The following is a 20769-nucleotide window of genomic DNA, read 5'->3' as shown; positions in this document are numbered from 1 at the left end:
AGGGAGACCATTCCACTGTTGAACAGCTCTTACTGCCAGAAAGTTCTTCCTGATGTTTAGTCAGAATCTCCTTTCTTGTAACTTGATACCACTGGTTTGGGTCCTACCCTCTGCAGCAGGAGAAAACAAGCTTGCTCCATGTGACATCCCTTGAGATATCTGAAGATAGCTAACATATCTCCTCTCAGTCTCCTCTTATCCAAGACTCTTATCCAACTCCTCTTATCCAACTCCCTCAAGCATTTCTCATTAGGTTTGGTTTCCAGACCCTTGAATATTTTGGTCACCCTCCTCTGGACATGTTCCAGTTTGTCAATATCCTTCTTAAATTGTGGTGGCCAGAACTGAACACAGTATTCCAGATGTAGTCTGACCAATAGAATAGAGCAGTACAATTACTTCCTTTAATCTAGACACTATACTTCTGTTGATACATCCTAGAATAGCATTAGTTTTTTTGCTGCTGCACCACACTGTTGACTCATTTTAAGTTTGTGGTCTACTAAGACCGCTAGATCATTTTCATATATATTACTGGGAAGCCAGGTGTCCCCCATCTTATATTTGTGCATCTGTTTCTTTCCCCTGACAAAGTGTACAGTGGTACCTCAGGTTAAGTACTTAATTCATTCCAGAGGTCCGTTCTTAACCTGAAACTGTTCTTAACCTGAAGCACCACTTTAGCTAATGGGGCCTCCCGCTGCCACTGCGCCGCTGCTGCACGATTTCTGTTCTCATCCTATAGCAAAGTTCTTAACCTAAGGTACTATTTCTGGGTTAGTGGAGACTGTAACCTGAAGCGTACGTAACCTGAAGCGTACGTAACCCGAGGTACCACTGTAGTACCTTACCATTGTTGCTGCTGAAATTCATTTTGTTAGTTTGGGCCCAGTTTGTTAAGGTAATCCTAAATCGTGATTCTGTCTTCTGAGGCATTAGCTACTCCTCCCAGTTTGGTGTCATCTGCAAATTTCAATTCCTTCATCCAAGTCATTTATAAAGATGTGGAACAGCAATGGGCCCAGGACAGAACCCCGCGGCACCCCATTTGTGTTTTTTCTCAGGATGATGAGGAACCATTAGTGAGCACTCTTTCGGTTCAGTCAGGCAACCAGCTCCAAATCCACCTAACAGTTGCCTCATCCAGCCCACATTTTACCAGCTTCCTCCCAAGAATATCATGGGGGACTTTGTCAAAAGCCTTACTTCAATCAAATCAAGCTACACTATGTCCACAGCATTCCCCTGATCCACCAATTCTCTTTCAGCCAAATCCCAGCAGTGTTTCACTGTCCTCTCAAGGGATAGTATGCATGCCACCATGGGTAGTTCAGACACCATGCTGACTAGCATCCAGGTCAGATGATATACCTATGGTGATAGGTTATCACCTGCGACTGCTGCTGTGCTGCATGCCATCCATGACATGTAATCAGCTCCTGGGGCACATTGTCATATGTCCCCTTTGGTGGCAGCAGCTCTGTGCATGGACTTTCAATACCATCCCACTGAAATAGTACTTTTGACCAGCTTCAGAGCTTTCTGGAAAAGCTCACTGAATATTCTACCTCCTTTTATGAAATGAGGGTCATGAAAAGAGAGAGGCTGCAGAGTATTGTATGAACCAGCACTTTGGTTGATGAAGCTACTGGGTGGCCTTGGTCATGCCATAGTTTTTCCACCTAGTCAGCCTGCACAGGATGAAGTAGGACAAACCTTCTATGTGCACCAGCCTTAAGCTCCTGGGAAGAAGAGTGGTGGCTCAAAAAACAAGAACAAGCAGTTAGTTATATCTGCCAAGATAGAGCTAATCAGCCACCCTTATGCCTCAAGGCAAAATAACAAAACTGGAGACTGAAAGATCTCTCCCAGCTCTCTCCATATCTTTCCACTGCAAATTTGATGGTGTGTAGCGTGAACAAAGCTTTCAAAACAAGAAACAGCATAGTCAAGCATTAAATACACCAGCAAATAAATGGCTTGCTTATCGTTTTGGTGTTGTTGCAAGATTCCAAGACGTAAACATCCAAGATGGGGAAACATATATTCAAATGAATATATATTCAAATGTGTGGAGTGAAAGGGGAAAGGACGGAATGGCTAAGAAGAAGCAGGTGGGGATTTCTAAGGTTTGGACATGCCCTGTGACTCTAAAGGTCATTGCCAAAGTTGAGCATGACTGTCTCTGGCAGGAAGATTTGAGAGTAAGATGTGCATGTGTGTAATAAGCCCCTCTGTGCACATAACCTGGGAATCTTAGCCCAACCAGGATTCTCTGAAGTTTGCATAGGTGGGCTTTAGAGATGTGTCAATCAAGATACTATTACTCAGAGATAATTGTTACAAATTCATTTTATACTACTAATGGGGTCTCTGACCACTTGTATACATGAAGAGGTAAGCTGTTTTTGATTGAGTTTCTTTATTTATTTTCTACTTTACGGTGCTCTCCCTCCTTGATCCAAACTGTCCTGAAGGGCCTTGACACTTTTAAATTTTAAACCATAAGAATTCAACAATTAAAAAAAACAACTTGTTGGCTGCAAAGGTAAATCCAAGTGGAAACCTCCAGCTGTTTGACTTTTCTCTGTGGCATATCACTGGTGTAGAATCACTAGCAATTTCCATGGGGTATTTATTGACATTTTCCGTAGCCACAGTTTGTTGTTCACTTACGAACCTTCATTTCTTTTAACAGATCATGCCATGCAGAGGGAAGAGAGGGTGGACATTCAGACATGCAAGAGCAAATCCTTGTGTTAATGGAACAAGAAATTTACCACTACTTTGGATACAAGCCTTTGCCGTTGTTGATGCAACAGGCTAACACAGCTTTGGAAAATGTTAGTATTTGTACTTTTAAAGCAAATGGTTAACTACCTTGAATAGCAATCATAACAGAATGGTTCATATCTGTGTAAGGTTTATATTTATGGTTAACTTATAGACACAAGCAGTGTTAGACGTTTTACTGGACAGGTTTCTGTTATTAGGAATTTGTCAGCTCTCTTTGGGCAGAAAGAAAGGCACTCATTTCCCGTTCCTATCCACCCCACCTTTTCTGGAAGCCAGTCTGGCAAAGCTAATTTGACTGAGTCACTTAGCATTATTATTCCTTGCCTTACAGGCACCTTTGCCATAGTACCTGTGATCACTTGTATTCATGGCTTTTGTCAGGCTATAACCTAGATGCTGAGCTCAATATCTTAGAGGTGTTCATGGGCGTAGCTAGGGGGGCAGGGAGGGACAGCCACCCCCTCAAGTAAAACAACAGAAATACTTAATTAACTGGCCAATCATGACAGCTCTGCCCCCCCTAACAAAGTCCTGCCCCCCCCACAAAAATCCTGGCTATGCCCATGGAGGTGTTAAAGCTCGGAGGATACAATTAGGGGTCAAACCAAGCAAAAATTCCAGAAAGAATGGGTAAAATATAGAGAATATCTTAAAAAGCAGTGCCCTCAAATTACCGGTAATACTTGGACTTGTTTCGATTAACTTCAGCAGAATAATTTATGGTACTTAAGTTAAAAACAGAAATAAAAAGGGGTAATAATGAACTAAAAAGGAGACAGTTTACCAAAAATGGGGGGGGGGGGACTGTGTTGAGGATGAAGGAAATCAATTAGAAGAACTGAAATAAGGTGTGTGTGTGTGTGTGTGTGTGTGTGTATATATATATATATATATATATATATATATATATATATGGTATATGTGTGTGTGTGTGTGATTATTTGTTTTGTATAAGTTTGTGCCTTTTAAAGTTAACATTGCTTTAGGACATAGGAAGCTGTCTTATACCAGCTCGGAGCATCAGTTCATCTAGCTTAGAATTGGCACCATTGGCTGCCAGCAGCTCTCCAGAGTTTGCACCTGAGACCGTGCACATGCAGAAATATTGTGCTACAATCCAGCTACAGGCCTGGTTTCCTTACCTTGCCTATTTAAAGGCATGCACTGTAATATTTGCGCACACTATTGTTCGGGGTCTAAGGCAAGGTGCAAACTGCATCAAGAACACACAGATGGGCAGAAGAAAAGCCCCTGCCCTCCAGAAAGCCCTCAATGTCACCCCAAACACAATCACATCTTTTATCCCATTGATTAATCCCAGAATGTATAAGGCCAAACAGTCATACCTCATGTTACGTCCGCTTCATGTTATGTTCTTTCAGGTTACGTCCCACGGCGACCCAGAAGTACTGGAAAGGGTTACTTCCGGGTTTAGCCGCTCGCACATGCGCAGAAGCGCAAAATGATGTCACGTGCATGCGCAGAAGCGGCGAATCGCAACCCGCACGTGTGCAGATGTGCTGCTGCGGGTTGCGTTCTTTTCATGTTGTGAATGGGCCTCCGAAACGGATCCCGTTTGCAACCAGAGGTACCACTGTATACAAGTTCTACTTGCATAACGATATCACCACTCCACACGCACGCTGTGTGCCCTCCTCAAAATCTGCTACGAGGGTTAGGAGAACCCCCCAGAACAGCCCAAGGAAGGAGGAGAGGGGAGATTGTTCCAATCTGCTTCGCAATACTTTGCACAGAATGCAGCTACATCTGCGGGGAGGGATTCAACAAAGCGCTATGGTAATCGCCCCATCAGTGTATGCATTTCAGCATGCTAGACAGAACAATTCCCACCTCCACCTGCTTGCTGTTCTCGGGGTTCTCCTGAACCCCCAGAGCTTAATTTGGAAGGCGCGAGGGGCAGAGAGAGGGTAGACAGCCCTGTTGCGCTAGAAGTCCTTGCCCAGACTTCCACTAACAGGACTCCTTAGCTGAATTCAGTGCTTTTTTACACGTACCCCTAAACATTTTGTGAATCTTTGTACTTTTGTCCATTTACTGCATTTATTTCCCCCGATTTGAACTATAAAATGGTGACTTTCTTGAGTCAAAATGAGAGTACAGTGGTACCTCGGGTTAAGTACTTAATTCGTTCTGGAGGTCCGTTCTTAACCTGAAACTGTTCTTAACCTGAAGCACCACTTTAGCTATTGTGGCCTCCTGCTGCCGCCGTGCTGCCGGAGCACGATTTCTGTTCTTATCCTGAAGCAAAGTTCTTAACCTGAAGCACTATTTCTGGGTTAGCAGAGTCTGTAACCTGAAGCGTATGTAACCTGAAGTGTATGTAACCCGAGGTACCACTGTACCCCTAAACATTTTTTAAGGAAAAAAAGCACTGCCTGAATCTGGCCTACGGATTGGAACTGCTGCGCCAAACAAAACATGTATTGAAAAGGAGTTCAGGAAAACCCTGTCTGCCTACTTTTTAAGCCACACTGATTACATGTAAATAGATCCTGTAACTGCATTAATATGTAAATACTGATGAGTGGATTATGCCCTCCATTCAAACTTCACCTCAGGCATATCCATCAGGTACCATGTATAAACAGAAGCCAAAGGAAAAGAGAGAAAAGGAGACTTGGGAATCTCTGTGAAGGAACATGCAACAAGGCCAAAATCAGCTGGAAAAGGCGTGGAACTAAGTACCCATTTAGCTTCAACCAGTTGGTCCACTTGACGAAGCTATTAGGAGTAGACAGGAAAGTAGGTGGGGAAAGGGTTAAGCATCTTCTCCACTCAAAACCACCCTTCCTGAAACTGTTTTGAATCTTTAAAGAACACGAACATTATAGGGACTTCATTTTATACATTTGCACATTACCTGAAGTCAGTCCCTCAGGTAAGGAACAGGTGGAAAGAACAGGAAGAATAAGACAAGGGAGAGAAAGACAAGCCAGGCATAGAACAATAGATACGTTCTACAGCAGCATCTTAGGTAGCCTTCACATTTACCAGACACGTCCTGTTTCCTGATTTCCTCTTATGTATTCCCAGGAGGACCAGGGATACAATTTGGCCAGGCAAACAGACATAACAAACAACTTCTGCAAAGCAGAGCTTGCTGCATTCTTTGTGTAGGATACAGAAACCTGCTGACAGCTGTTCTCTGTGGTAATGTACACAGAAATCAGCTTGCGACCTTACAGTTTTAGGTTTTAGAAAATCTTAGCTTACCTTTGTCTAAGTCTCCACTCTCTGTTACGGATCACATTTGAACCTCTTTTACTGAACTGCATGTGCACAGCTTTTCTTTGTCGAGGAAAATGTGGAATTGTCACCCGAGGAATTACGTGTATGTCCATCTGCGCAATTTTTAAACAAAAAAATAAATCTCAAACTAGGTTTATTTCCACTTTCTGTAACTGCTGTGAAGAATTAATAGGCACTGCTCAGTTTTAAGGGGGTGCTAATTGAACCGCCTTAGATGATGAAGATGATGATCTTATGAAATCGCTGTGCACTACCTTGGCAGGGCAATTATATCCTGAAAGCTGGCTTATAAATTATTTCATAAAAAAGTAAGAAAATCACTGAACCTATTTTACTTATTTATTCATATTTAACATATTTATATATTGCTTACTCAGCAGACAAACTCTAAGCGGTTTACAAAGAACAATCTAAAACGTTCATTTAACTGTATCAATAAAAGCAAACTTATAAACAAATTAACATAGAATGTTGTCAATATATAGATTAAATCAGCAATTTCAAAAGCCATTATACATAGTAACATTACATGTTAAAGTTACATGCCTGAGTGGCTTGCCAGAATAAAAAAGATTTTTCAGAAGGCACTGAAAACAATGCAGGGAAGGGCCCAGCCTAATATTAATGGGCAAGGCGTTCCAATATTTATTTTATTTAGTTGAGAAAATTAATTATAGGATAGTACAGAAATTCAAGTAAATAAATAGTATATCATTGTATACCCAGGATCTACTGTTTATACTTGAAACATTGCCTATAGATCCACTCTGGACATTCTTTCAGATATAATAACAAAAGAACACAGAAGCCAATATAAAATATGTCAGTTGGACTATTGGTTTTGTGGTTGAGTGTATTATTTGCATTTGAGTGTTTTAAAAATATAGTTTTTAAAAGAAATTTCTAAAATTGGGCATGTTACATTGCCGAAGTATCAGGAATGGTGGCAGGTTTGGGGTTTTCGTTTTGCTTATACAGCCACATCAGGTTAGCTGGGGCCAGGATGAATTCATCAAATTTATTTCCATTTGCGTCCTTAATCTGGATTGGAATCCAGGTTCCTAGAGGTAAAAAGGCTAGGCCTGATTCCTAATCCACTGGGCCCTCAGCTTCATAAACAACCCGCCCGCCCCATCTTACAAGAGGCTTCCCAGTCAGCTCTTACATTTTCCGCATTTATTGCTAATTTTGTCAGAGAAAATAATGCTATTAAAAGGGGGCTCTGAGGTTAATCTTTATCCATACGTGAGAAAGACGTGACACGATGTCACCCAATAATTGGGATCTTATCAGTTCAGAGTATGTCAAGAAGAAGAAACAAATCAGACCACAAATGGAAATGGAACGTGCCTATGCATTATTAGCAATTTGTTTTGGGGTTTTTCTCCTTCCCTAGCAGAAAGGACTGGTGGGTGAGATAATTTCACAGGCAACCTGGTCTATGAGACAGAAATGATGCTGTGATGGAGCCATTACTAGCAACAACAACACAATGCTTTTTCTCTGCTGAGGCTAACTGTGCCAAATATTGATCTGTCATGTTTTTTTTTAAACCTGCCTGTCCTTAAGGAGTTAAAGGTGCTGCTCCTGGTTCTCTCCCTTTCATTTTATTCTCACAACGAGCCTAAGAGGTAGGCTAGGCAGGGAGAGAGAATACTTGGCCCAAGATCACCTCAGTGAGCTTCATGACCAAGTGGGGATTTGAACCGGGATCTCTCTGGGCCGAAGTCTAAATAACAGTACAGTGGTACCTCGGGTTAGGTATTAAGTATAATTCGTTCTGGAGGTCTGTACTTAACCTGAAACTGTTCTTAACCTGAAGCACCACTTTAGCTAATGGGGCCTCCTGCTGCTGCCGCGCCGCCAGAGCACGATTTCTGTTCTCATCCTGAAGCAAAGTTCTTAACCTGAAGCACTATTTCTGGGTTAGCGGAGTCTGTAACCTGAAGGGTATGTAACCTGAAGCGTATGTAACCCGAGGTAAAGGTAAAGGTACCCCTGCCCGACAGGGCCAGTCGTGACCGACTCTAGGGTTGCGTGCTCATCTCGCTCAAGAGGCCGGGAGCCGGCGCTGTCCGAAGACACTTCCGGGTCACGTGGCCAGTGTGACGAAGCTGCATCTGGCGAGCCAGCGCCCGAGGTACCACTGTACTATTCTGTCAATTAGAGCTGCCAACTGCTGGTTTCAAAAACTCCATACTTCCCCTATAGCAGATGTGGGGAACCTTTGGCCCACCAGGTGCTGCTGAACTACAACTCCCATCAGCTGCAGGAAGCATGGACAATGTCCAGAGATTGGATTTGAATTTGATATCCCGCTTTATCACTACCCTAAGGAGTCTCAAAGCGGCTAACAATCTCCTTTCCCTTCCTCCCCCACAACAAACACTCTGTGAGGTGAGTGGGGATGAGAGACTTCAGAGCCCAAGGTCACCCAGCAGCTGCATGTGGAGGAGCGGGGAATCGAACCCAGTTCACCAAATTACGAGTCTACTGCTCTTAACCACTACACCACACTGGCTGTCATGATGATGGGAGTTGTAGTTCAGCAACACCTGGAGGGCCAGAGGTTCCCCACATTGCTCATGTAGTCAGGGCCTATATTGATTTGACTGCCTTTTCAGACTCCATTACTACTATTTTACTGTTTGGTCCAGTAAAATGCTAGCTGGTTGGTGTTCTTAAGTACAGTTAAGTAGCCTGGTGAATCCAGGCTCATGTTGGATTCAAAATCTCCAGTACTCCCTAACTCACTCCTTCTCAACCCCCACTGAAGGCATAAGGAGCACTGGCAGTGAAGCTTTCTGCTGTTGCAATGAGAAGGTCTTTGACTTTGGACATCCCTCTCTGACTTTGAGCAAAGAGCTCCATGGTATCCTATGGCTCCCTCTCAACCGCCCTCCCAGGGGCTACAGGATTGCTCCCTAAATCAAGGTAAGACTTATATTTCTCATCCACAATTCATGTGTATCACCTGTTCACCTTTGATGATGTTTTTTGGCTCCAGATATAATTTTCCCAGGCCTTTACATCTAATCTGTTTTAATCTCATCTCCATCACTACACCAGTGTGGTGTAGTGGTTAAGAGCAGTAGTCTCGTAATCTGGTGAACTGAGTTCATATCTCTGCTCCTCCACATGCAGCTGCTGGGTGACCTTGGGCCAGTCACACTTCTTTGAAGTCTCTCAACCCCACTCACCTCACAGAGTGTTTGTTGTGGGGGAGGAAGGGAAAGGAGAATGTTAGCCGCTTTGAGGCTCCTTCGGGTAGTGATAAAGCGGGATATCAAATCCAAACTCTTCTCTTCTTCTTTAGGAGAATTTTATGCTCGAAGGCGGCATATAACATAAATAAATAAGATGGCTTTACGATGCTGCTTTTAGATTTACTGCTTCTAGGATTTCGTTTTTGTTTTTTAAAACCTATTTTGTAAACTGCCCTGCAAATGCATTTGAAGGACAGGGTAGCGATCCCTAAAACAAACACTTAATTTACACCTCTTTGGGAATTTGTTTCCATACTGTGGTGGCCGAACACTGTGGCAGCACTTGGAACAGCTATGCAAAGACTCAGGAAAACCTCCTGGTCCCAGGCACATCAAGGTCAATCCCTTGGGCAGTGAGATTGGCAAATTCCCTGCCTGAAGCTATTGTTATTCACCTTAGATGAGTAGGCAAAGCTAGAAGAATGCATTGGTTTTGTCTTTTCTCCTCCTTTCTATGCTAGGGGGGAGGAAAGAGCAAGTTCCCAGGCCCTCCAAGTGTCTGTTGGAGGGCAAACTTCCAAACCTTCCAAGTGTCCCTATTTTCCAGGGGCAGTCCTAGATTTACAGAAGCTGTCTTGGTTTCTGATTTGATCCTGGAATGCTCTGCTTTCCCTTAGGACGCTCTTATTTTCATCGGAGAAATGTTGGAGGGTATGAAGTTATGCGACCCCCGAGCCAAGGAGCTAAGGAGATAAGACATCTAAAGGCAGCTTTGTATAGGGAATATTTTTTAAACATTATGTCTTTATATTTGTTGGAAGTCATCCAGAGTGGCTGGGACAACCCAGATGGGTGGCATATAAATAATAACATTATTGGAATAGGATGTCCCTAGTTTCATCGTAGAATAGTTGGAGGGTATGAATTACTGGTCTCAAAGTTACTTATGTTCTGCCTCCCAGCCACTGCTATGAGACAGGCACAATGTATTTCCTTGCTTCTCCTGGTCATTCTGGAAACAACTTGCGGTAAGAAAATGGAAAGTTGGGTGATGATAGAGAGTCAGCGCGATGTAATAGAGGACCAGGGACATTTGGGTTGAGGTCTTACTCAGCCATGAAGCTATGCAATATTTCATCAGTCATTTTGCTCTCTCTGTGCTGAATACATCTCACAAGTTTGCTGCAAAAATAAACTATCAACTACACTGAGCTTTGGGGTGGAAGATAAGGATACAGAATCTACAGTGGTACCTCGGGTTAAGAACTTAATTCGTTCTGGAGGTCCGTACTTAACCTGAAACTGTTCTTAACCTGAAGCACCACTTTAGCTAATGGGGCCTCCTGCTGCCGCCGCAGTGTGATTTCTGTTCTCATCCTGAAGCAAAGTTCTTAACCTGAAGCACTATTTCTGGGTTAGTGGAGTCTGTAACCTGAAGCGTATGTAACCCAAGGTACCACTGTAATGCATTTGCAACAGGTATAGCAGATGTAAATGTGTGTGTGCAGGTTAAGAACTGAATTGTGATGGAAGTGCTATGGGGGTGTGGCATGTTCGTTTAAACTGATATTGCACTTTGCTATGTTAAGCGCCCACTTAAAGCAACTCAGTTCAGAGGCCCACCTAAACAATAGCATTTTTATTATTGGCTTGCAGAAGGTTGTCGTGGAAGGAGCTGAAATGGTTCTTCCCGAGAAGTGAGTTCCAGAGCCTGGGTGCAGACACTGAAAAGGCCCTCTCCCCAGTTGCCACCCAGATGCTAGCAGGGCTTGAAACTCAGGTAGGTTTATATGGAGGGAAAGCTGCCCTTCAGGTAACCTGATCGCAAAGCATCTAGGACTTTATCGGTCATAAGCAGCACTTTAAATTGTGCCAAGAATCAAACATGCCGTCGTGTTCAGCCTCTCCCTCTCCCTCGCTCCTTTTCCTCTTTACAGGTTACAGGTAGTGGATTGTGGGAGAGGACACAGGTATGAACACTTGTGCAAGTCTGCAGGCTCAGATAGATTGGATTATTTGCAAAGGTGTTCAAGGCCTATGGAATATGAGAACCACTTATCTAGAGATGGTTTACACAGGCCTCAGCACACAGCTTCTACCACCGTACCGGATTGCTAGAACCAGCCTGGAATAAGTTTACCTTCAGTTAAGGGTTCTGAGGCTCACAAGTGACAAAGGAATTTCTCCCCGCATCTCAGTCTGAAGTTCCATATGCCGGTGGTTCCTACCCTGTACCGCCAGTCTGCTTGAAAAGTACTGAGGGTATTAGCGGACCATTAGTGATTTTTTAATTTTTTTTTGCTTGTTGTAGCAATTGTCTAAGATGTGTAAGATAGCATTCTTATTGCTTCTCCTTACCTGGGAGAAGCCAACTACAACTGAGCTTACATCGAATTATATGCACAGGATCAGGCTGACAGTGACAGGGGTAAAGCATGTCTGTTGAACTTCTCCCTGCCACACGTGTTTTAATTATCTGCTTTTTATTAGCTATCAACAATAAAGTTATTTAAAGGAGCTATGATGCCTAGGAAAGACTCTGGTGACCCAGGTCAGGGGAAAGTCAGGTTCAGAGATAAAAAATAAAAAATTGCTGGATTCCTCTTACTATAAAACAATGGTGTAGTAGAGGAAAGAAAAGCAACAGGTAAAGGTTCTCCTCCCATATTCTCGTGGTGATGGTGGTTAAAACTCTACCTTTGCACAACCTTTAGTTTAAAAAATAATTGCACAAGAAGCTTCTTTCATATTAAAATCTGGCTGCAATCCTGTTTATAGTCACCTGGGCAACTGTATTTGTTGGGCTGTCTTCTGAGTAGACATGTATCGGATTAGACTGCCAGTTATTTCCCTGCCCATCACCATGAGCAAATGTAGAAAATACCTCAAGGAAGATTAAATGCACTCCCCTCTCCTAGCAGCCAAGGCCACACTCCTACTGCGAGTTCTGTCTTCTTTCTCCCTTTAGTGGTTTCCACATGCTCTGCCCTTCTCGCACAAAACTACCCATGCACATTCACTCTTTTTCCTGGTTGCTGTCTCACTTCCCCCCAGGCCTAACAGACACAAGCCTTGCTACTTCCTATTTCCTCTTCTCTCACAACTTTTTTCTTCTCCTCTTATGACATGATGTAGAATTTAGGAGTATGGGCACAAAGGCTGGAGATGAGAAGTAGTTGCTTCCCTTTCCGCAAAGGTGAAAGTAGCAACGATAAAGCCCTCTGTTGTCTTCTCACTGTATTCCTTGGTCAAACAGGCCTTTTAGATTTTCGCGGTGTATCGAAAGCTGCCAGACCTGCTTGAGCAGAAATGATAGTGGAACAAAAAGGAATAAGTGTGTGCATGCCTCAGATAATAATAGCTCTAACATGTCACTTTCAGCTCTCTAAAACAGCACAGATCGCCAAGCATTGACCTTCCAGATGTTGTTGGATTCCAATCAGCCCCGGCCATTATAGTCAAAAGACAGTCAAGGACGTTGGGAGTTCTAATGTAACAACATCTGAAAGGCTACTAGATCCCCACCTCTGCTCTACAGTCAAACAGCATGCAGTCGTCAGAATTTGTCTTCCTGGATCAGGATATCAATTCTTCGGCTCAAGTAGTGTCTTTATAAAAATGATGATTGTCAGAAGTCAATGTGATTTAAGTCTTAGCCGTTCCCTTCAATGCAAATCTAGGATAATTTGTGTTATTGTCAAGTTGTTACTTCTGTTGTGAATGGTGGCAGTGCTTGGCTAATCAACTACTGTCTCCCCAAAGTGATCAGCTGGGCCTGGTGGCGTTTGACTATCAAGAGGATGCCAGAGATAGCCGTTCACTACAATGCAAATCTAGGATAATTGCGTTATCACAATGTAGTTCCTGTTGTTGTTGATGGTGGCTGTGCTTATTCACCATACATTTAACTGAATGTCACAGAACGTGCTTTTTACATTTCACGAACATTTGATTCCACTCTTTGCATTTCGCCCCTATATGCCCATGTAAACCCACTGGCTGAAGACAAACATTGTGCATCTTATGAAGCGGTCTGTAGCCCACAAAAGCTTAGGCCCCCTGTTACAGAGGTAGTCAATGTGGGGGCTTCCAGATGTTTTTTTGGGGGGACACCTCAACTCCCATCAGCCCCAGCCAGCATTGCCAGTGGTAGGAATGATGGGTGTTGCAGTTCAGAAACATCAGGAGGGTACCACATTGCCATCCTTGCCCTGTGTGTTGATCTTGAAGGTGCCGCAAGACTCTTTGATTTGTTGCAACATGGCTACCGCTCTGAAGTTGCTTTTCGGTATTCGGTATTCAAGCACATAGTTCCTCACATTATGGAGGTTCCACTTGCGCCAATAGCTTTTGGAAGAACCAACAATGGCTCCAGGTTTTGACAGGTCCTTGGGCGAGATGCCCTTAGTGGGTCCCCTTCCCGAATGGGGATAACTGTATCATGAAGGAAGTTGCTTCTCATTGTAAGCTATTGTTCTTAGAAGACAAAATGACACCGCTGATTAACCTCTTGCGAAAGCTTCGGTTAACCAGATACCCTATGACAACTGTAACTATCCCTTGGATCATCTGAATTCACTGTAAGCAATTATTTAAAGTCTCTCCTTTTGCCTGACACTATAATTATAATAATTGCATCCTGAAACTATTACTGGATGCAGAATTATGTAGCAGAATTAAATATATGACAGTATATACCAAGCAGTTAACCTTTAATCACCTGCCCTTTTACTGATTAATTTATAATATAATCAATCTCTGTTATTTTCCCCACACTATACATTTCCCAAACAATATATACGACGTCTGTTTATAAGATACTGGAGCAAATATAAGCTAACCTGCAGCTGAATGTCATGTTTGGTGGGTGCAAGGTTCCTGCAAGAGTGGGCAAAATTCAAGGGAACAAGAAATTGTAGGAAACCCACCCTGTAGCTAAATGATATGTACCGTATGTGAACCTTTGCCTAACAGTAGTTTTGGATGCGACTAACGGGAGTTGTATCTCAAAACACGTCGAGGGCACCAGGTTGGAAAAAGCTGTCACACACCATTGGATTATATTCCATTAACTGCTGCTTCCTTGTGCATTCAGGAACTAAGTGAGTGCTTTGCTGTGCTGTCCCAGAAGATAATTTAAATACTAGAACTGTCAACATGAGCTGCCCTCTTGAGATCTTTTTTTTTTTTTTACATGGAACTTTGACACTGTGTTAGCAGCTTGTGTTTCTGTGCAGCCGGTCAGAAGTTGTGTTTATTTCTGTCATAGAATTTATATGAACAAAACAATGAAATTTAGAAAATTATTAAAATCAATGATACGGGTAGCAACCGTTTTAGGTGCATCCGATTTGTGTGTGACTGCGCCGAACTCAGAAGAGACCCAAAAACATCCCCAAAAGGGGCGGAATGGGGTGGGGTGTTTTCAGACTTTTCCCAACGTTGTTTCAAATATACGCAATTTCACTTAAACTTGCCGCGTCTTGGAATGTAATTATGCGGCATAGGAGGTGTCCTAATAACACCCCCAGCTCTAACTTTCCTCTGGGTGGATAAAGAGAGAGGCATTTCTCTTTCCATTCGCACACCCCGGCCTCAACTTCCCTTCTTGCTCACCTGTTTCCCTTCCCTTAGACGAGCACCTGCTGCTTGTGAGAGAGGAGGGACGAGGGACTTCCCTACCACTGCTCAGTTTCCTTAGGAGGGAAAAGGGGGAAAGCGAAGGCATCCCAGGTAACAGCATAGGCGCTCCCTGGCATAGCCCAGGCTTGGCTCAGCTCCCCATGCGGTTTCCTCAGAAGGGTGGAGGACGGGATACACACTGAATCATGCCACAGCAAGAGGAAGATTCCTTTCCTCCTCTGCCTGGTACTGCCTGGAAACCGAGCTCTTTTTCCTCCTGGCATCCCCAGAAGGAATTTAGGCAGGAAGGGAAAGACTGGAAGCCCACGGAGATATATTTCTGCCCCTAAGAGCAGTTTCTAAAAGCTGGAAGGTTTGGAAGGGGAGCAAGCAGGTGCGATAGTGGCAAAATGTCTATCCATAATAAGAGAAAGGCTATTGTGCTCCTGGACTATGGCAGGCAGTAGGAGAATCATGTTGTTACCTGAGATGCCTTCACTTTGGGTGTAAGACTAGCAAATGTGGTCCCCTCCAGATGTTCCGCACTCCATCTCCCATCCATCCCAGCCAATTTGGCCAATGATCATGGATGATGGGAGTTGCAGTCCCCTCAAAAAATCTGGCTACCCCTGCCTTGGAAAGAATTCTCCACGAGTTGCTTCCGTTTCCTGGTCCAACCTGCTCCGATTCTTTCCTTTAGGAGGAATTTTAGTGTGAGTTGCTTCCTGTTCCAACCACTAGTCAGGAAGGCACATGGAAAATTGGAAGGTGCCTCATATAGAGGCAGGCAGACTGTGGATCTAGCTAGCCCTGTCTTGCTCGCTCAGGCTCTCAGCACATCAAGGTCCCTGAGGCCTAAGTCTGTCCCAGCTTTCTTCCAAAAACCCCCCCCATCTTAACTGGAGCTGCCAGAGAACAAGACTTTCTCTTGTTCAGAGAACAAGAGTGGACATTGACTCTCCACTCATACCTGCCTCATATTCTGAGCACAGCTGCTCTTAAAACATCCAGAATCAGCCATGGAAATATTCTATATACCAAGAGCAAATTCATTTTCTGGAGTGTTTCTGCCGAAACAGGGCCAGAAGGAGTGGGGGAATGAAAAGGAATGAAACATCTGGAAACCTAAACAGGAACACTCCAGATTGCAGCGTTTTGTCAGACATTTTGTAAGATGGGGAATCTGTGGCCCTTCAGATGTTGTTGGGTCTACAACTTCTATCAGCCCCTGCCAGCATGGCCAGCAGTCAGGGATGATGGAAGCTGCAGTTCAGCAGCATCCGGACCCAAGGAAAGCTGTTAAACGTAGCACTCAAAGCTAATAATAAAGTATAGCAAAAATGATATTAAAAACCAGAAATAACAATGCTTCCGGGGCTGTATACCTGTTTATATAGTTATGCCAAAACTAGAACTCAAGGCCACCTCCAAGAGTGTTTTGATTCAGAGGACCAAACAGTTTTCTCTGGATACTTTTTACTTGCCTGTCAAACACAGCAGGGAGGGGAAACGTGGAAGCGAAGAATGAGCAGGAAAAAATTCCATATTTTTCAATGGTCTCAAAGCCAAGTTAAGGCCACAATCCTCTGCATATTTATTTGGGACTAAGACCTATTGGACTCTGCATGTGAGCAAATGTTCTTAGGATTCTGCTGTATGCTTGGAGATTAAGTGTTTGATCATGTCCTCTTACAAAAATAGCAGGGGCGATGGACCACCCTGTGCTACTGTAAAAACCAACCCTCAACCAACCAGAAATTAATTTGATAGAGGGATTTTTAAAAGAAATCTGACTTTAGGGGGGTTTTTTTTGGGGGGGGGAGGTGGCTGGTACCAGATTTCTTAAACAGAGGATTATTTTTTTTAATCCACTAGCATCCTCCTCAAAATATCCAGGAGTCTGGGCCTACCTTATGCCTCAGGAGAATTATTTACAACCACCATTGTCTGCGTTTTAATTGCCAGGTGTTCAATCAACCTAAACCTAGGAGGGCTGTGTGTGTTTGTGTAGGCCTCCCCGCGCCTCCTTCTTCGTCTGGATGGTGGAGCAACTGGTGACACGGAAGGGATGCCCGCCGCCGCCACCCAGGGCTTCCATGCCTAAGGTTGCAAGTGTATTGCTAATTGCTGGGACTTGTTGCTCCATCCGCTCCAGGCTGGAAGGCGGCGGCGGCGGCAGCAGCAGCAGCAGCAGCCACGACGTGGGGCTTCTCTCTGCCTTTCTCGTTAATTAGACGGGGGAGAGAGAGAGCTGAATGCGCGGCACCTGGTTGACAATGGATTAAGCAGCTCGAGACAGGCAGCGGGCGATCCCTTCAAAGACGACACTGCACCGTCTGCATCCCTAGCGCTTTATCAGTCCCTAACACTCAACTGCCTCTCTCTGCGCGGCGGCGGCGGCGGCGCTTCCTCCTTGCAACTGCAAGCCTGTAATGGAGGGGAGCAGCAGCAGCAGCCAGATGGTACTTTACCACCGAGAGACTTTCTAGTCTGGAAACTTCCCTCTTTCCACCATCCTTTGCGTGTGTGTGTGTGTGTGGCGGAGGGGGGGGTAGGAGAACAAGCAAGCAAGCAAGCAAGCAAGCAAAAGAGAGGGGTGGGGGGAGTTATTTCTTATTGCAAGATTAGTTGGACTTTTGTCCCGATGGTTAGCAAAAAGTTGCTTAAGCGAGGAGCAGCAGGAGGAGGCTGAGCTGGCTCCGTGCAACTGGGAGGAGGAGGAAGGAGAAAAGTTTTTTACTCACTTCTCTGCTGCGAGGAGCAGAGCCCCTCCCAGGCGAGGAGAGGGAGCGAGCGAGCGAGATAGGGATGCTACCGCTTGCAAGAGGCAGCGGCGGCGGCAGCAGCCTGGCTGAGTAACACGTCCCCGGGAGCCTGGCCGGAGCCACACGTGATGCGCCTGCCTCGGAGGGTGAGCGGGGGCGCGGCGTGGGGGGACTGGGGGCACCGTCGGGCTCCGCTGCCGGGCCGGAGGGCTCCTCGGCTTCGCCTCATCCTCCTCCGGGAGGGAGGAGAGGACGAAGGGAAGTTCTGGGGGAGTTGATGAACTTTGCACATCCATCGAAACGCCATTTTGAATTCGGCTGCTGCTCGCTCTCCCCCCTCCTCCCTCCGGAAACTTTTGCTTTCCTTTGGTAATTGCGCGTCCCCGGCCTTTCCCGGTTATTATCCTTAACTTTTTTTTTTTTTTTGAGTGGCGTGCGGGGGGGGGGTCGGGAGAGGGAGGTGTGGGGGCGGCCGTGCATCATCATCCTCATCACCATCCTCGCCGCTTTCCATCCTGGCTCGAGCCAGGCAGCCCAGCCCGGAGCAAGTCCGACGTAAGTAGGCGAGGCTGATGCCAGGAGGGCGACTTTCTACCTGCGCCTCTTGGAAAGGAGAGAGGAAAGGCGCAGCTTGGGAGCGAAGCTGCCTGGGGGAGCTTCCGAGGCGTGCAAAGAAACTTTTTTTCCCCCTTACGAACGTGCGGATGGATGGGTGGGGATGAGGAAGGAGGACACTTGCGGCGAAAGGTAGAAAGTGCCCCCCTTTTTCAAGCGGCGCGACTCTCTTGCTGGTGTTGCAAATGTAGCGTCTGGGGAGGGAGCGAGAGAGAGGTGGCCGGGTGGGGGGTTTTTTGCTTGCTTTTTGTGTGTGTGTCGTGGAGTAAAGTTTCTGAAAAGTTGGTTGGCAGTGGTGTCGAGCAGATGCTGCTGCCGAGTTGGGGCAGCGTTCTCTCTCTCTCTCTCTTTCCCATCCCCCGCTCCTCCCTGCCTCCCCTTCTCGGCTCCCCCCACCGCTCCTTCCGTGTTGCAAACTGTACCAACCAGCAACACCCGTTGCAGCCTGTTGCCTGCAGGACCTGATGCTCATCCATATTAAACCGTCTGAGCTCAGGAATTCATCCAGATCATCTCTCTCCCTCCCCTCCTACTGCAAAGTTTATTTTTAACCAACGATTTGGATGGGCCTGCGAGAAGGAGAAGGAGAAGCATCTTTTAACCCAATTGGCCTCCGCTCCCTGCAACTACATCCTCCTCCGGCTCGCTCTCCTCTTCCTTCTCCAGCAATTTTTTTGTTGTTGCGTTGGGGTTGTGCGAGAGAGGGAAAAGCTTTTATGATTTGAAGATGATGGGGAGCGAAGTAGCTCCCCTCTAAGTTGAAGTGGAGTCGACTCTCTCTCAAGGTACAACTCTCCCCCCCAACCCCCCCCCAGACGCTTTGGTCTCTTTTTCCTCTCTCTCTCTCTTTTGGGCATCTGTTAACTTTCCCCCCTCCTTGTTCGCAAGGGCGGTTGCTGGAAGCATCTGTGTGTGTGTGTCGTTTCTGTCGCTCCCTTTTAATATATATATATATAATTGTACTTTGGTACTTCTCGTTCCCTTTGCCCTCCCCTCCCCTTCACCCTCGGGGATGGGGGGGGGGAGAGGGAGAGGTTGGAGCCTTCACAAGATCAGTTCTGCTTCTCTCTCTCTCGCTTGGCCTTCAGCAAAGGTGCACGCGCGTCATCCTTCTCCTTTCCTCCTTGGATACTTTGGAAGGGTTCGGCGTGTTTTATGGTCCTTTGGGGTATGTGTATGCGTATGTATGCGCATCTGCGCTTCCTTTTCTCTCCCCCCCCCCCGTTGTACTGGGTCCGAGGGACATCTTTCTCTCCCCCCCCCACCCCTTCCAATGGATTATAGGAGGAAACGCACACACGCATCGTCACGAGTACAGGAAGGAGCCCCGCGTGCGTCCGAACCTAGGAAAATGTGTCGCGTGTCCTATTTACTTCTGTTTTCTTCTTTTACTTCTGCGTCGAATTCTGAACTTAACTGGTCCAGGTCTCTCTTTTTCTGTGGTTTGTTTTTTTAAAAAAAGATTCTTCTCGCATCTCTTTTTAATCCTTTTAATCGACCCTTTCGGATTATAGACAACGACGACGCTATTAACTCTCCCACCCCCTTCTATCCCCCCACAATTGCTACATCCAAAACTTCTCTAAAAGCGCCCCCTCCCTGCTCCCCCCTCGTCTCCTCTCTCCGTGTTAATGCAGACTAGTCGGGACTCGTCTCTTAGGAAACTGCGACCTTAATCGTTGCTAAGAAGCAGCGGGGGAAAGGTTTCTCTCTCTCCTCCGCCCTTGGTCGAAAGACGTCTTTCCCTGCCCCGCCACCCTCTCCCCCCCCCCGTTTTTCCCCCTTAAAAGATTGTGGATGCAAAAAGAAAGAGATGATGTCTCTCCTTTCTTTGGGAACTTAAAAAGGGAAAAGAAAGAGGGGGAGAGGAAAAAATAAACACCCACCCGATCTTTTATGACCTCCCCACACCCATGCAAACATGGAGCGAGTTTGCAAAAAAAGGAGAGAGATTCTCGCCGCTCTTTGCAACTTGATCAAACTTTTTTCCTGCCCTTGCTCAAACTTTTCCCTGCCGTTGGGCTCGCTTGCTGTTGCCTTTATTTAACCGAGGGAGAGAGAGAAGGTGCTTTTTGTGTGTGGGGGTGTATGTGGGTGAAGAGCAGCCATGGAAAACGTGGTGGTTGCTCTCCTCCGTCCTCGGCCAAAGTAACTTCCAGCTTTCTAGCTCGCAGTTGTGCAACAGGCAAAGAGAGGCATCTCGTTGCCGGGCAGAGTAGAGCAGCGAGAGAGAGGAGGCTGGAGATGCTGTGAAAACTTTCGCAGAGGGAGGAGGAGGAGGAGCCGCCGCCGCTGCTGCTTGTTGATGGTGGAGGTGGATTGAACTTTGTCATGTGGGTTGATAAGTTTGCTCTGGCTCTGCCCTCCCCTCCCTCCGGCTCTCCCCCCCCACCCCCTCTTCTTACCTCTTCGTTACACTATCTGTCTCTCCCTCCTCTCCCAGTGCTCTGCAATGCATCCTTGATGGGTTATAAAAGAGGAGGGGAGAGCGGTTT

At 45.7% G+C, this 20769-nt stretch overlaps 1 protein-coding gene and 1 long non-coding RNA gene across 10 annotated transcripts in view; both read left to right on the top strand.

Moving 5' to 3' along the window:
* The first annotated feature begins 8875 nt into the window (after positions 1-8875).
* LOC309538943 lies at positions 8876-14436 on the top strand. The gene is made up of 3 exons (XR_014222532.1): positions 8876-9000; positions 10929-11052; positions 12654-14436. It is a non-coding gene; the product is annotated as an uncharacterized lncRNA (long non-coding RNA).
* Positions 14437-17078: 2642 nt separating this feature from the next.
* RREB1 (ras responsive element binding protein 1) overlaps positions 17079-20769 on the top strand; it is a 125796-nt gene continuing 122105 nt past the window's right edge. For 3 of the 9 annotated variants that reach the window (XM_082234171.1, XM_082234172.1, XM_082234162.1), the window contains exon 1: positions 17528-17805. The gene's annotated coding sequence lies outside the window, so the exon portion shown is untranslated. Of the gene's footprint in view, positions 17357-17527; positions 17806-18101; positions 18215-18298; positions 18407-18729; positions 19060-19422; positions 19443-20769 lie in introns of those variants that run through there. The other 6 variants (XM_082234168.1, XM_082234164.1, XM_082234166.1 and 3 more) reach the window with 6 other exon arrangements.

This window comes from Podarcis vaucheri (genome assembly GCF_965113315.1).
Source record: "Podarcis vaucheri genome assembly, chromosome: 8".
Classification (NCBI taxonomy): Eukaryota; Metazoa; Chordata; class Lepidosauria; order Squamata; family Lacertidae; genus Podarcis; species Podarcis vaucheri.
The sequence above is the reverse complement of the archived record's forward strand: the minus strand, read 5'-3'. Positions and strand labels throughout refer to the sequence as shown.